This window comes from Vulpes lagopus, chromosome 10, assembly GCF_018345385.1.
Source record: "Vulpes lagopus strain Blue_001 chromosome 10, ASM1834538v1, whole genome shotgun sequence".
In the NCBI taxonomy this organism is placed as follows: domain Eukaryota; kingdom Metazoa; phylum Chordata; class Mammalia; order Carnivora; family Canidae; genus Vulpes; species Vulpes lagopus.
In genome coordinates, this window is record NC_054833.1 from 51,123,958 (window position 1) to 51,137,785 (window position 13,828).

General features: G+C 42.7%; 2 protein-coding genes and 1 pseudogene across 7 annotated transcripts in view; 2 read left to right on the plus strand and 1 right to left on the minus strand.

The window, feature by feature from the left end:
- Positions 1-13,828, minus strand: part of ELMOD1 (ELMO domain containing 1) — a 95,312-nt gene that overhangs the window by 73,326 nt on the left and 8,158 nt on the right. The window lies entirely within an intron of this gene.
- Positions 3,465-5,381, plus strand: LOC121500899 (annotated as a pseudogene).
- ALKBH8 (alkB homolog 8, tRNA methyltransferase) overlaps positions 12,152-13,828 on the plus strand; it is a 91,987-nt gene continuing 90,310 nt past the window's right edge. For all 5 annotated transcript variants that reach the window (XR_005990242.1, XR_005990243.1, XM_041770952.1 and 2 more), the window contains exon 1: positions 12,152-12,170. The gene's annotated coding sequence lies outside the window, so the exon portion shown is untranslated. The remainder of the gene's footprint in view (positions 12,171-13,828) is intronic.

A 13,828-nucleotide genomic window follows, 5' to 3' on the forward strand; every position in this document is an offset into this window, starting at 1 on the left:
TACGGCATTGTTCCAGGTGCCAGGATGATAGTAACAAACAAGATAGAAATGGTCCCTGCCCTTATGTAACTTATAGTCTAGTTTGAGGAAGATAGGCAATAAACACCTAAAAGATAATCACCCAAGCCACAAGGTCATGTATATTTTTGTCTTTGTGTTACTCATCAGATTAATGTATACAGTCTAGATTCATCCTTCCCAAAACATCAATAAAAATATTAATATTGGCCATATAGGCTGACCAGACTATATGGACATGGATCCCTGCCTGGTTGTTGCTGAAGCAATAATTTTACTCCCTCAGCTAAAATAGTCCTAATCCCAAACCATTGTAGGTAGGTACCCGCAATCCCATAAGATGAATGGAAGGGGATGGGAGGAAGCCAAGGAGATTAGCCCCCACACCAAATTATATCCTTTCTCTAACTTCAAGGAACGGCATTTCAAATGACTGGATTCAACTTGGATTCCCAGATCTCCTGAGTCCCAGACCTCTCTTCCAGGATCATGCCAGGACCACACCCAATCCCTCCGCCCTCTCTCCCGACCTTTGGCCTTTACTATGTCAACACTTATTCTCCGTTGTATGTCATTTGACTGTTTCGATCTATCTACCATCAGAATGACTCCAGCTTTTTTCTTTGATTCTCTTATTGTCTGAATGTGACACAGACTTGGCATCACTTAGAACCAACTTTTCCAAAGCATATATGTATACATGTACTACATAGCAATTAGTGACAGCCTTGCCACTGTTCATTGTTTAACTCCAGGGCAGGATCTTATTCATCCTTATATGACAACACTTAGCAGATAACCATTAGCCAACAAGTCCTCAACACAATATTGTGAAATGAATGAATGAATGTATACAAGTTCTCAGTTTCCTCAGACAACAGTTCTTTTCTAATTACTCTTTCTACTAACCCTATTATTTGGCTCAATTTCACCTTTTTCTATTTACTGATTTCCCTCCTGCAACAAATATGCAGATCTTTACACTTCAGGGTCCCCAGAGCTCTCTGAAGAAAACCTTAATTTATTAAATAATTGGTGTATGATGAAAGCCACAACCTATTATCTGTAATAAATAAATCAGTAGCAGTCTTGTTTCCTCTGATCCACGGCAATTATCTTTAAAACTTCTCTTTGCCATCTCCCCCACCCACCGCGTTTTGAACGATGTACCTCTGGCTCTCCCCACTGCCCCAGTGAAGAGAGACCATCAAGGGTCATTACCCTAGGAATTAGCTCATTATGGTGAATATATCCTCCAGTTCCCCCCTTGCCTCTTCCTCTCAGTCTCAGCAGAGTAGATATCTCTATTCTTGGATGCTAGTCTATACCAGTAGACTATTTTCTTCTATCTTTATTCACTCTTTCCTGGCTGTCACCAACTTTTGTCTCTTTCTCTTCTCTCTCAACCACCTCCCATCTTCTAATAAACATACCCAGAGTTTGTTAGGAAGCCTGATTTGACACCAATGCCCTGTTAAGATGTCTAAAAATGACTGTCTGGTGTGACGCTCTCAGGGGTTCTTTACAGGAGATTCATCGGCTCTTTCCCAACTCCAGGCATTTCTTTTGTGCTTCATCATAGTTACAGTTACAACTGCCAAGCTTGTAAGTACACCAAGATGTGTACCTCATGCTCTGCTAACTGAAAAAGCTTTTCTAAATATCTCCATCATCAGATATCTTTTATATTCTCATAGAGTACCAGCTAGGCACTGTTCAAGGAAAAGTACTCTGATATGCAGTTTTGTCACAGGCCAATGAAGCATTTCTCATCAGCTAATCAACACAGGAACGCCATGACTAATAGTGTAGTAGGATGACATGCAGAGAGGCATATAGAATTTCAGGTAATAACCTTGTTGGAGACTGTTGTATCTTTGGGTTAATCCAGGAAGTCCTTATGGACTTCTAAACCAGTGGAGATCCTTGCCCAGATAGTTTGGAAGCAATTAATTGTTGGAATGAAGGAAGTGATGTGTGACAGTTGCTACAGCAGTGTTACATAATGATAAAGCACCACCCTGGACATTCTGGAATCTAGGCTTCGCTCTTTTCATTCTTCTGTCCAAAGTGAGGATGACAGTAAGAACATCTACCTCATAGTGTTGCTGGCTGGTGGGATTAAGTTGATGATTTGTAAAGTGCTTAGCTTCATGGCTAGCCCACAGTACTCAATACATGTGAGGCATGACTCTAGCTGCATTATTTTTGGATAAAAATCATATTTAACAGATGACCATGGGATCAATCGAGGCGGCAGCTGAAGGAATGGAGATCATCTGATGTAGCATTTAGATGTAATGAGTGAGGAGGGTCCATGGAGGAGGAACTTGTGCCACGAAAGCCTGCCCCAGTTACAGCAGTGGAGCTGAGGAGGAGATGCTGTGCTCTGTCCTCTTTGGGATTTCAACATTAGCTCATTACAGGTGACACAGAGCCTGGGTCTTTCCCAGGCAGGTGAGTTGTCTGCCTTGCTTGGGAGATATTTTATAGACCATCATCCTTAGGTATTTATTTGAATAAAAACCTCCCCACCCAGAGGTTTCTATTTTTAGCAAGGTTCAATTGAGCAATGGACAAGTAGGAGTTTCCCACCTGGATCATTTTCTGGGTGGGGTGAAAGTCATGGCCTATATTCTTATTTTTAATCTAGCTGTGGTCTTAATATTGTGACCTGAAGAACTGGTAGTAGGAGATGTATGTATTGTATATATTGGCTTCATAATGAGACTGGAAAGGCAAGCTCTGGGCTTCAAAGTACTAGGTCTTGTCTCATTTTGCTTAATTGTTGTGTAAAGTTTAGAAGTTAATAGAAAGGCATTCTGTTTTCTAATAGAATGGATTTTATAAGCTTATGGAGTTCTGGCTATAAAACTGACATGGCAGTTGGACCCAATATGCCTAATCTTTATATTGATAAAATTGTGCCCAAGATTGTGTGAGAGTTAGTCATCATGCTAGAGAATGCTTGAAGCCAAATACACTAAGGCTGTGAGACTTGCTGCCGCAGATACAGCACAAGATACGGCACAGAGAGGGCTTTACCAGGGCCTACACACTGGCCAAAATGCAGTTCATATACTAATAATTTATTGAACACCTATGTATATAACATATTATGCTGGATACTGGGGAGACAAAGATGGATAAAATAGTTTGTGATCTTGAGCAACTCCTATATAGAGGCATAAACACCTGTGCGCATGTGCACATGCACACATACACAAAGTATGGACCTTTTCTCAGGTTTTTGCTAATTTAGGATTAAATCTCTACTGAACCTCTTTCTCCTCCCTGTTCAATCAGCCTGTCAGATGGGCCTAGTTTTTATTTAAGATGTCATTGGGCCATAACAATGCAGGCTAAAAATATCTGTGAGTCCTGGTGCTCAGGCCCCCACTCTTTTGTCAGTCAAGGCCAAGGGAGTTTAGTTAATGTCTGAAAGGATGGCTGATCCTGTAGGAATCCAAGAGCAAGAAACTGATGTCAGACAACAAGGTAAAAGTTGGACTATTGTGGCTGACACTGCATATGATGCTCCTACTTGAATTGTAGTGGGCCGAGCCCGCAATGGCCTTCACTGATGCTCAGCCTCTGGCTGGGGCATTGACAGTAATAGGCAGCAGCTTCTATATAAGAATATCTTTAAGAAGAAAATTAAGTGTTTTTTTTTTTTTTGTTTGTTTGATTGCTTGTTTTTGAGGACAGTCAAATTTAGTGGATTGGAGAAAATTTAGGCTTCTATGGATCTATGAAAACCAAGCTGTGATACAAATTAAGAACCTGTGTAATTTCTTCCTGAAAATTTATGCTACTTAAGTTGCATGGAAACCCTTTGGTGAAACTCTGAAAAGACAAGTTATCTGTTTGAATGCCACGATAAACTTCCAGGACAATTCAAGACACCTACAAAAACACAGATTTTCTATGGACAACAAATTAAAAAATGCATCCATTCAAAATGACATGACCTAAAATACATAAAAGTGGGAATATCATTGGCTTTGTGGATGGTGCTGGGCTAGGCATGGCTCTATAAGACATCATTTCCCTTGTTGGTCAAAACCCAGCCAACTTCTTGGGTCTCAGTAGTGGTGTGAGGGAGGCTCAGGCATACTAAAATTTTAAATTGTTCATTGCTGATCCGAAGATTGGAACCATGCTCAACATGGTTTAAGGTGGAATAGTGAAATTGGCTCTAGTGCTTATGGATCTTCAAAGATGAGAGCTACAACTCATGGCTCAGGTGGTCAGACTTGAAGGAATCAATGTGCAGGGGTCTCAGTACATACGCAGCTGTGTCCACCTCCCTGTTGCTTCTGGCATTGACTAGTAGGACATAGTCAAGAAGGCTGTGGCCAGAATGGCAAAGAAGTGGCTCATTGTTTCTCATTTACTGGGGACAGAAGTCTCAATTTCTAGAAAAAAGGAAAGTTCTTATTACTAGAAAGAAAATAGTTTTTTTTTCCTTTTTTGAAAAAGATTTTATTTACTCATTCATGAGAGACAGCGAGAGAGAGAGAAGGAGAGACATAGGCAGAGGGAGAAGCAGGCTTCACGCAGGGAAACCGATGTGGGACTCCATCCCAGATCTGGGGATCACACCCTGAGCCAAAGGCAGTCACCTAACCACTGAGCCACCCAGGCATCCCAAGAAAATAGTTTTCCATTGGGGGTGGGGAATAAAGCGAGTGAGGCATATGGAAGATCTTAAATTTGTACTTTTCCCAATAAATTCATATATAGTTTTCATTAAAATAATGTGGTCATGTTATGTTCTTTAGATGGTAAGACCATCAGTGGACAGCATTTTGCTGACTTTGGGGAGCACTCTGTAGATACAGTGAAAATTTTTGAATTGGGACCTAGTTTATTTAAAAGAATTCTAGCTCTTTGAGGAAGATGTGGTCACAGCCAGAGTGGAGCACAGGATGCCCTGCTCCTGCTCCTGACTCACCACTGTTCTCAGAGGAACAAGTCAGTCAGGAAGCCGCACTGCAGCCATAGCATTTAAAGACACTGGGAAGACACCCGTGGAACCAGAGGTGGCGATTCACCAAATTAGAATTACTCTAACCAGCTGCAATGTAAAATCTTTGGAAAAGGTGTGTGCTGACTTGATCAGAGGTGCAAAGGAAAAGAATCTCAAAGTGAAAGGACCAGTGCGAATGCCTACCAAGACTCTGAGAATCACTACGAGAAAGACTCCTTATGGTGAAGGTTCTAAGACTTGGGATCGTTTTCAGATGAGGATCCACAAGTGACTCATTGATTTGCACAGTCCTTCTGAGATTGTTAAACAGATTACCTCCATCAGTATTGAGCCTGGAGTTGAGGTTGAAGTCACCATCGCAGATGCTTAAATCAACCTTTTTAATAAATTGATTATCTGTTAAAAAAGAAAAAAGAAAAGAAAAGAATTCTAGGGACCCCTGGGTGGTTCAGTGGGTTAAGCAACGGACTCCTGGTTTCAGCTTGGGTTGTGATCTCAGGGTTGTGAGATCAAGCCTGGTGTGGGTGCCATGCTCAGTGAGGAGTCTGATTAGGTTTCTTTCCCTCTGCCCCTCCCTCTACTGCACTCTTTTTCTCTCTTAAAAAAAGAAGAATTCTGCTGGATGTATAGCCTAGAATAATTTAAAAACAGACTAAAAATCTCTGGCAAAATTATATTTAAAACAGATGGCTTGATCATGTTACACTATTGAAAGGATACAACTGAAACACTATAACAATTAGCTATTACAAAATATAACGTTATTGCAAGTTTCTCATTCCAACACATATTGTGAATTTATGGGGTTGCTCTATTGCAAACTATTTTTTAATAAACTATTCATATGTTTACCTACATATGTATTATACCATTTGCCTTAGCCTTGAATATACTATTTACCTCACAATCAACATCAAACCTAAAGACTTTTTTGTCTGTGGAGCTGAAATTTTCATTTTTATTCCATAAGTGAATAATCCTGATTTTTCTGAAAATCGATGCAGTTCATTCATCCTCCAGTGAGACAACAGTGAAGATCAAGTTTGTTATAGACGTTGTGTTTTTATTTTTATTTTTTTAAATTCAAGATTTGTATTTATTTATTCATGAGAGACACAGAGAAATAGGCAGAGGGAGAACCAGGCTCCATGCAGGGAGCCGGATGTGGGACTTGATCCTGGAACTCCAGGAACACACCCTGAACTGAAGGCAGATGCGCTTAACCACTGGCCATCCAGGTGTCCCAGATGTTGTTGTTTTAAATTTTTCTTTAGAATCTACCAGCTTGTTGTTGGAAGAGGGAATAATATAATAAAGTGTGGCTTTTCCCGTGATAGTTATCTATGTGGTGGAAAAGAATTTAAGTTTCAAGTTTTGGTGAAGGTTTTAAAATGTGTTCACTAGGGGGACCTGGGTGGCTCAGTCAGTTAAGCATCTGCCTTTGGCTCAGGTTATGATCTCAGGGTCCTGGGATCGAGACCCACGTCTGGCTCCTTGCTCAGCGAGGAGTCTGCTTCTCCCTCTCCCTCTGTCTCTACACCCCACCCCCACCCATGCTGTCAAGTAGATAAATAAAATCTTAAAAAAATAAAATGTGTTCATTAAATTCCATATTAGTGACTTATTAGCAAAAAATTTTGTACTAATAAGCAAAAAAGGTAATCATTGTGACTGTATTTATTTAATGTCAAAAGCAACATATATACCCCTCCCCCCTATTTGTAAGTATGAGTTGATAATGTACTTTGAATAAATAAGGGATAGATGGATGGATTGATGAGCGGATGGCTAACTGGGTGGATGGGTGGATAGATGGAGAGAAGGAAGGAAGGAGGGAAGGGTAGATGAATGAATACCATGGACAAGGCATTCATCTGTCCAGAATTTTCTGAGACTCTCCAGATTTCACATATTTTTTCTCCTCAGAATGTGTTTCAGATGATGAATCTCAACTTTTGGTTCAGAAGCTGTGTTACCATATGCATGGAGATTATTTCTCCTACTAATTTAATATGCAAACTAATCCTGTCTTCATGCTGGATTTAGTGAGTGCTATGTGCTACATTCTGGTGGGCAAGGGGGACATGAAGATAAATACTGGGAAGACCAGCCTCAAAGACAGTAGCAATTTAGTAGCAGAAAGAGTTCTGGAAACAGATATATTTAATGCAAAAGAGTAAGTGGTGGACTGGAGATATGGACAGATTCCTGATAGGAGCCCACCGGAAGACATGTCTGAATATCTCTCAGCATGTCCAGCAATTTCCTATACACAAAATTTGTCCATCAAAGAGCATGTCTCCCCATAGCGCAGTGGCATGTCACGACTGCACCCTGTGACTCATGCAGTGTGGGTATGCAGCTTGTGAAAAAGGCTGTAGCTTTACATTTCATATTTAAGCATATCAGTCATGGTATACAGAGCAGTCTGCAGTGATGTGCCTCTGAAAGTCTGACTTTTCAGCTCTTGAAATTCCACAGAACAGCCAGGTTTAGAGTATCATTCTTTTGTTGTTGTAGAAAGGGCATTTCCTCTGTGAAGCAGCTCTGAAATTCAGAAACATTACTTGTAAATTCAGTTAACTTCCTTCACTTTAACAAGTGTTTCCTGAGCGCCTACTATCAATGAGGGAGGCCACATAGTTAGGTCCTGAAAATTAGTTGTAGCCCCAGGATGATAATAATACCTGAAGGCAGTACAGAATAATAAAGATTACCAACACCTCCACATTGCTCTCATGACATGCCACCAGGCACTGTTGTAAACACTTTATGTATGAGCTGAACTAAAATGACACGGGGTTCTCACGTCTCTGATTTAATTGATTTCTGTGGATTTGGGAATAAAGGAAATAAGAAATTTGTGTTTGGATGTTTTGTTTGCTAGATCACTTTAGCCAGTGTTTCCTTCGAGCCAGTATATAGAAGGGGCTGCTACAGATGGCTGGATTATCAACACTTTTTTAAAGGCAGAGAAGCAGCCAATGGTAATACAGAGAACTTCCAATGCTGGGGAGCTACAAGTAGGTGAACCAATATGTCTTTTTTTATTTATAACATCTATCCTTTTATGAAAGTAAAACACATGCTTAAAAAAAAAAGTTAAATAAAGGAGAATTCACTGTATTTCTCCTGTCCCCTGTTCTACTGTTGTTTCTAGATCGAAGTTGTGTGTGCCTGGGGTACCTTACATAGGAATGTAAACAAGTGTCCTAAAATAAGAAAGCAGGAGGAGAAGCACCCAAGAGAAAAATGAAAGTGGCAACGGTGATGCCATCATGCTTTCAACATTGGCTTCAGGTAAAGGAAGTGAGTTACAAAATTATCCATAAAGGCTCTTTTTTTTGTTCTTGTCTCATTAAAATGGCAGAAGAACCCACAGAAGAGTTTCTAGTAGCTCAGTCCTCATGGAACATGATTCCATGGTTATGTGATAAAATTGAAATACAGACATCTTCTATGATTGGAGAACTTGCTAAGAAATTCCTAGTATGACTGGTTATGTGGGGAGTGCCATCAAAACTGTGGGTGATGTTTTCATTCTGGTTGAAATTGGGTTTTGTTGAATGGTAGGAGAGGGGCCAGGAATACTTGGAACACTAGTTTTGCATTGGAATCGCTTGGGTAAATATTTCCCACATAAACATGCCAGAACATCACCTAGGCCTGGTGAATACGAATCCTTGGGGTGTGGGGCCCAGGTACGCATGTATTTGAAAACTCTCCCAGGTGATCCTCATGCACACAGCTGATTAAGAACCACACACTCAGGAGATAAACCAAGTTCTGTAAAAGCATGAACAGGAGCTCATTTGTCTCATATTTTATTATATTCTTGCAATAAAATCATAAAATGTATATGTTGCCCCAGGTTGAACCTTCTAAACAGGCCTATTGTGAATAGACTATAATGTGGTTATTTCCTTATTTTGCCTAAGTGGAACCAGTACTTAACTAGCATGACAGCAAGGACACTTAATAGGCACTCCAGGGAGAAAGCAACATTTGCCATCATTTACCATTAATGTTTATTAGGTTGTGGTAGGCATGGTAAGGCCACGGGAGACGGGGCCAATTCATTTATGAAGGAATACGATGTAGCAGACGGGGATGGGGAAGAGTCTCAAAGCAAAACATTTCTTTAGAGTATTGTCCATCACCTGCACGGCCTCAGTTCAGGAACCTGTACTCACATGACGTCACTTCCTTGTTGTAATAATCATGAAGGGGAGTGCTTTTTATTATTCCCACTTTAAAACGAGGAACCCAGATGGCTCAGCGGTTTAGCGCCGCCTTCAGCCCAGGGTGTGATCCTGGAGACCCGTGATCCAGTCCCACCCATGTCAGGCTCCCTGCATGGAGCCTGCTTCTCCCTCTGCCTGTGTCTCTGCCTCTCTCTCTGTGTCTCTCATGAATAAATAAATAAAATCTTTATATAAAAAAATAAAATGAAGAACCCAGGACACAGAGAGCCCAAGGTCATGGAGCAAGCAAGAGTCCAGGCGGTCTGACTGCAACCAGGGGATACTGTCTCTCAGAGTCATGGCATTGACTCTAATTTGGTGATAAGGAATAGGGTGCACATTTATCCAGCTTTATCTTTTTTTTTTTTTTTTAAGATTTTATTTATTTATTCATGAGAGACACAGAGACAGAAGAGGCAGAGACACAGGCAGAGGGAGAAGCAGGTTCCATACAGGGAGCCGGATGTGGGACTCAATCCTGGGTCTCCAGGATCACACCCTGGACCAAAGGCGGCGCTAAACCGCTCAGCTACCTGGGCTGCCCCAGCTTTATCTTTTTACTAAATGTTAGAGCAGCCCCACACCTAGTGGCAACTTGGGGTATGTTTTAGAGGAGGGTGAGGAAGAACACAGATCGCCATTTGCCCAGACCATGCACACCTCCTCCTCCTGCTGCGTGTGCTCTCCTCAGCCCCTCTGTCTTTTCTCCTTCTTCCTGCTCCAACATTTTTCCTTTTCCACTGCTCAGGCTGTCAGTCTACAGACATTACCTGCAGAAATTCTTTGTGTTCTTGGGAACCCTCAAGTATAAATAGGCAGAATAGAAGAAAGAACCCAAGTGTTGCACCAAGTGATGGAGGCACAGGTAAGAGCTCTATGGGAGGGAAGAGCTGCAGGAAGCAGGGATGTATCCAGGTGGAGTTCAGGGAGGGGGTGCCAGGTGCCTTTCCCACCTGCCACGGATAAAGCTCAGGAGAAGCTGGTGGAAAGGGAGGTGGGTCTGTGTCTGAAATGAGTGAGGTGCAGAGTGCAAAATGGAGCAAAACAGGGAAGTAGATACCAACAGAGCCCCATATGTTTCACCTCTGCAGATGGGGAGGGGGGGTTCCGGGAAAGGGGAGCAACGTCCTTGGCCAGGGCTGGATTGTGACCTGGTAAGTCACCTGTCCCGTGTAAATGTCAATGAAGTTGCAGAATCCTATTATGTTAGAGTGAAATATTCGAGCCAAGTAATTTTGAAAAATTTTAGCCAGAATCCAGATAAATGGTCTTCTGTGAATTCCCAAATGCAAAACTGACACAAGCAGATCTGCTGTCTGTAAAGTGGGTGTGGGCCAGTGTCCCTCCCCTCACCCCTTCCCACCGTGCTTGGGGACTACCTGGCACAACTCTAAGAAACCCCTGAGGTTCAGTGAAACTTAATTTAAAAATCAATAGCTTGGTCCAAAGGTTCCCCACGTCACGGAGAAGCAGTTGAGGTGCAGAAAGGTGACGAGACTTGCTGGAATGAAATACTCCTCGCTGTGCCCCCAGCAGTGTGTTCTCAGATGTACCTTACTGCCTTTCAACCAGTGAACAGAATTAATCCTCAAATATATATTAGCACTATTTACATGCGGTACTTGATCCTGGGGGCAGCAGTGTAAGATATAAAAGTATAAGCTAAGGCCTTCTAAGAGTTTATAGCTTAACTGGGGGAAACTGAATTAACAGCATATAAAAGTTGAATAGCTGACAGAGACCAGGAGGTGGGTCCTACCTGACCCCTGCAGGGGCAGAAATCAGGCAATGGCCATCTCTGCTCCCCAAGGATTTGCACTGTCCCCCCAGGGGAGGAACATACCTTCTGAACATACCTGGAGTCCTTGGCCTCCCACGTGGGGGCTCAGACCTGTCCCAGCTGTTTCCCCCAGAGGGAGGTAAAGCCCCCACAGGGATCCTCCCAGCTGCTCAGTGTCTGTGAGCTTAGTCTATGAGCTCTTCAGAAATGTTTCCTGTCCATTGCTTCTTTTTAAGTTAAAACAGATTTTTTAAAGTAATCTCTAGACCCAATATGGGGCTCAAGCCTACAACCCTGAGATCGAGTCACATGTTCCACCGACTGAGGCAGCCATGTGCCCTCCTGCCTGCTGCTTCTGAGCCCAAGTTATGGGAACTTGCTTTCCCTGAAACTGAAACCTGCTTTGCTTTTTTGTGAGTTCTTCTGAGTCGACTTTGTCCTTAAACTCTGGTGACCGAGGGCTCTTCCCTGCTGGTGGACTTCTCTGAAGATGTTTTGCTGGGAGTTTCAATAATTGCCTGCTGCTGGACCTCTTCTTCATCATTGTTTTGGGATGACTCTGCTATCTTTTGTTGCTTGGCATGACACTGAGTCTGTCTGCTTTCTGGATGTCCTGTCTGCTGGCCACACTGGTGGCTGGATGTGTAGTTCTACATCTTCCTTGGGTTTAAGCAGACCTTGCCAACAGTGCCTGAAGAGGTGCCGTCTCATCTTGCTGGTAGCTTCTCCTGGTCTTTAGCTGCAATTAATCTAACTGAATGCTGTTTAATGGACGGTTGTTTTTTACAACCTAGTTTGCAAATAAGAACATGAATAAACTAGCAGCTTCACCTGTACCTTCCAGGCCCTGACATCCTCCTCATAACATGATGGCTCCTTGGTGTCTAGACCAGCAGTTACTATGGGAGAATGCTGTTGGGAAGTCTTACATCTCCTACCTCACCAAGGAGGACAAGCTCTTGAGGACCAAGCACATGGGACATTCTCATCACAGTGCAGGTGGACACATATGGAGTCCTCTAGCTATTTGGTGTTGACCTACTTTTTTTTTTTTTTTTCCTAAGTCCTAGAATCTAGTCACGGACTCTTCTACTGATCACATGAAAATCAGGCTGAAGATCACCAGCCTCAAGAGGTAAGCAACCTGTTCTGTAATGGTCCCCAGGATAGCATTTATGGAAAAACCCTGACAAATCTGGGGGGAGAAAAACAATGCTGGTATGAGAGAGAATAGGTAACCCAGCTTTTAAATTCAAAGGTTAGAAGTCTTTGAAGTGCATCATGACAGAGAGGAGCTCAAGCCCCAACTGTTTATAGGAGACCATGTCAACAGTGGGAGTCTGAGAATGTTCCAGCTGCATGTCCCGTGTAGGGTGGAGATGGCTCAGCTTCACCTTAAAAGCCTGACAGCTCTCTTCCATGTGGGCTGCTTGTGTGTCCACTTCTGGCATTTGTGTATGACTTGGGACTCCAGATTCGTGGCCAATGGTTGGTATGGGAATTGCCTTGTTTGGAGGGGTGGGGGTTACATTTACCCCCTTTTAAAAGGGCTGGACCTTTGTCAACTGTGGCTACATCTTTGTGACAGACTATTGGCCAAAGCCTCAGTCTCCAGGTCCATATAGGACCTCATTTAATGGATGGCATCCTGTCTCCCTCATAGTATTTTTTGGGGCAAGGCGGGGTTCTGTTTTTTTTATGGTCCAAAGGCCTGGATCATGGTGATCAAAGTGTGAATCTCAAATTCCTTAGGGATATCAGACTAGGAGGCTCTCTGCCCTGTTTGTGCAAGAAACTAACAAGGGTATTCTGGCTCTGGAACACTCTGATTTTGCTTGCTTGCCATTTTTTACCTGGGGGTCATCTCTGCCAAGCACTTGTTCCAAACCTGACCCACCAGGAGAGTTGACCTTGGATCCCTAAGTTTAAGAGAAAAGAGTTCAGAAGAGTGTTTTGGATCTGGCAGGAGCTGCGCTGTGTACCTGAAGCTGAGCACCAGGCCCTATTCCTTAAAAGAAGGATGGGTGCTGATTTCTTCCTTCATTTTGGGCTCTGGACCAGACAGGCAATCTGATACAATGCTGCTTTAACTGAAAAGTATGGCTAAGGGCAGGAGCATTCCTGACACACATCCTCCCCCAGGAAATAGAAGGATTGCTGAAATCTAAGTGTTTTTGTTTAGAACACCAAAGGTTCTCAGCTCTTCTTCAGTTGGTTGTTTGACCCCATTTCTCTGATGTCAGTGTTTTTAGGAAACAAAAGCTCCAACCATCACTCTGCTATAGACTTGGCTAGAAGAATAACCATTCTAGATCATCATGAGACTAAGCCATGCTTTATAAGATGGGCAGACATTGACTAGAAGTGAATTTTTTCCTTATGGTTAGGTCTGATGCCAGCCCCAACAACAATCTCTTCAAGCTCCTGGGGAGGAATGTTCATTGGCCTTCTTTATCTAATTGACACCATGGTTTCATTCCTTATTCCTCTGTTTAACAGCTAATGAAAAGGCTGTATCTGTGATCTGCACCATTTGATTGTAGCTGCTCTCATCCAGCACTTTAGTATGTCTCAAGAAACTGAACTACCCCCAAACATGTGATGGCTGTGCATCGCCAGAATACCTCCCACCTCAGACCTGAGTCCTCCCAGGGGTGCTCCCCACCACTATTCCAAGAACTAGCAGGACAGGCCCAGCCTAGATCTTTGGCACTGGCCATGGTTATCATTATATTTAGTTCCCAGTCAGATTTGCTTTCTGCTTTGTCCTATGACTTATGACCTGAATCCCTA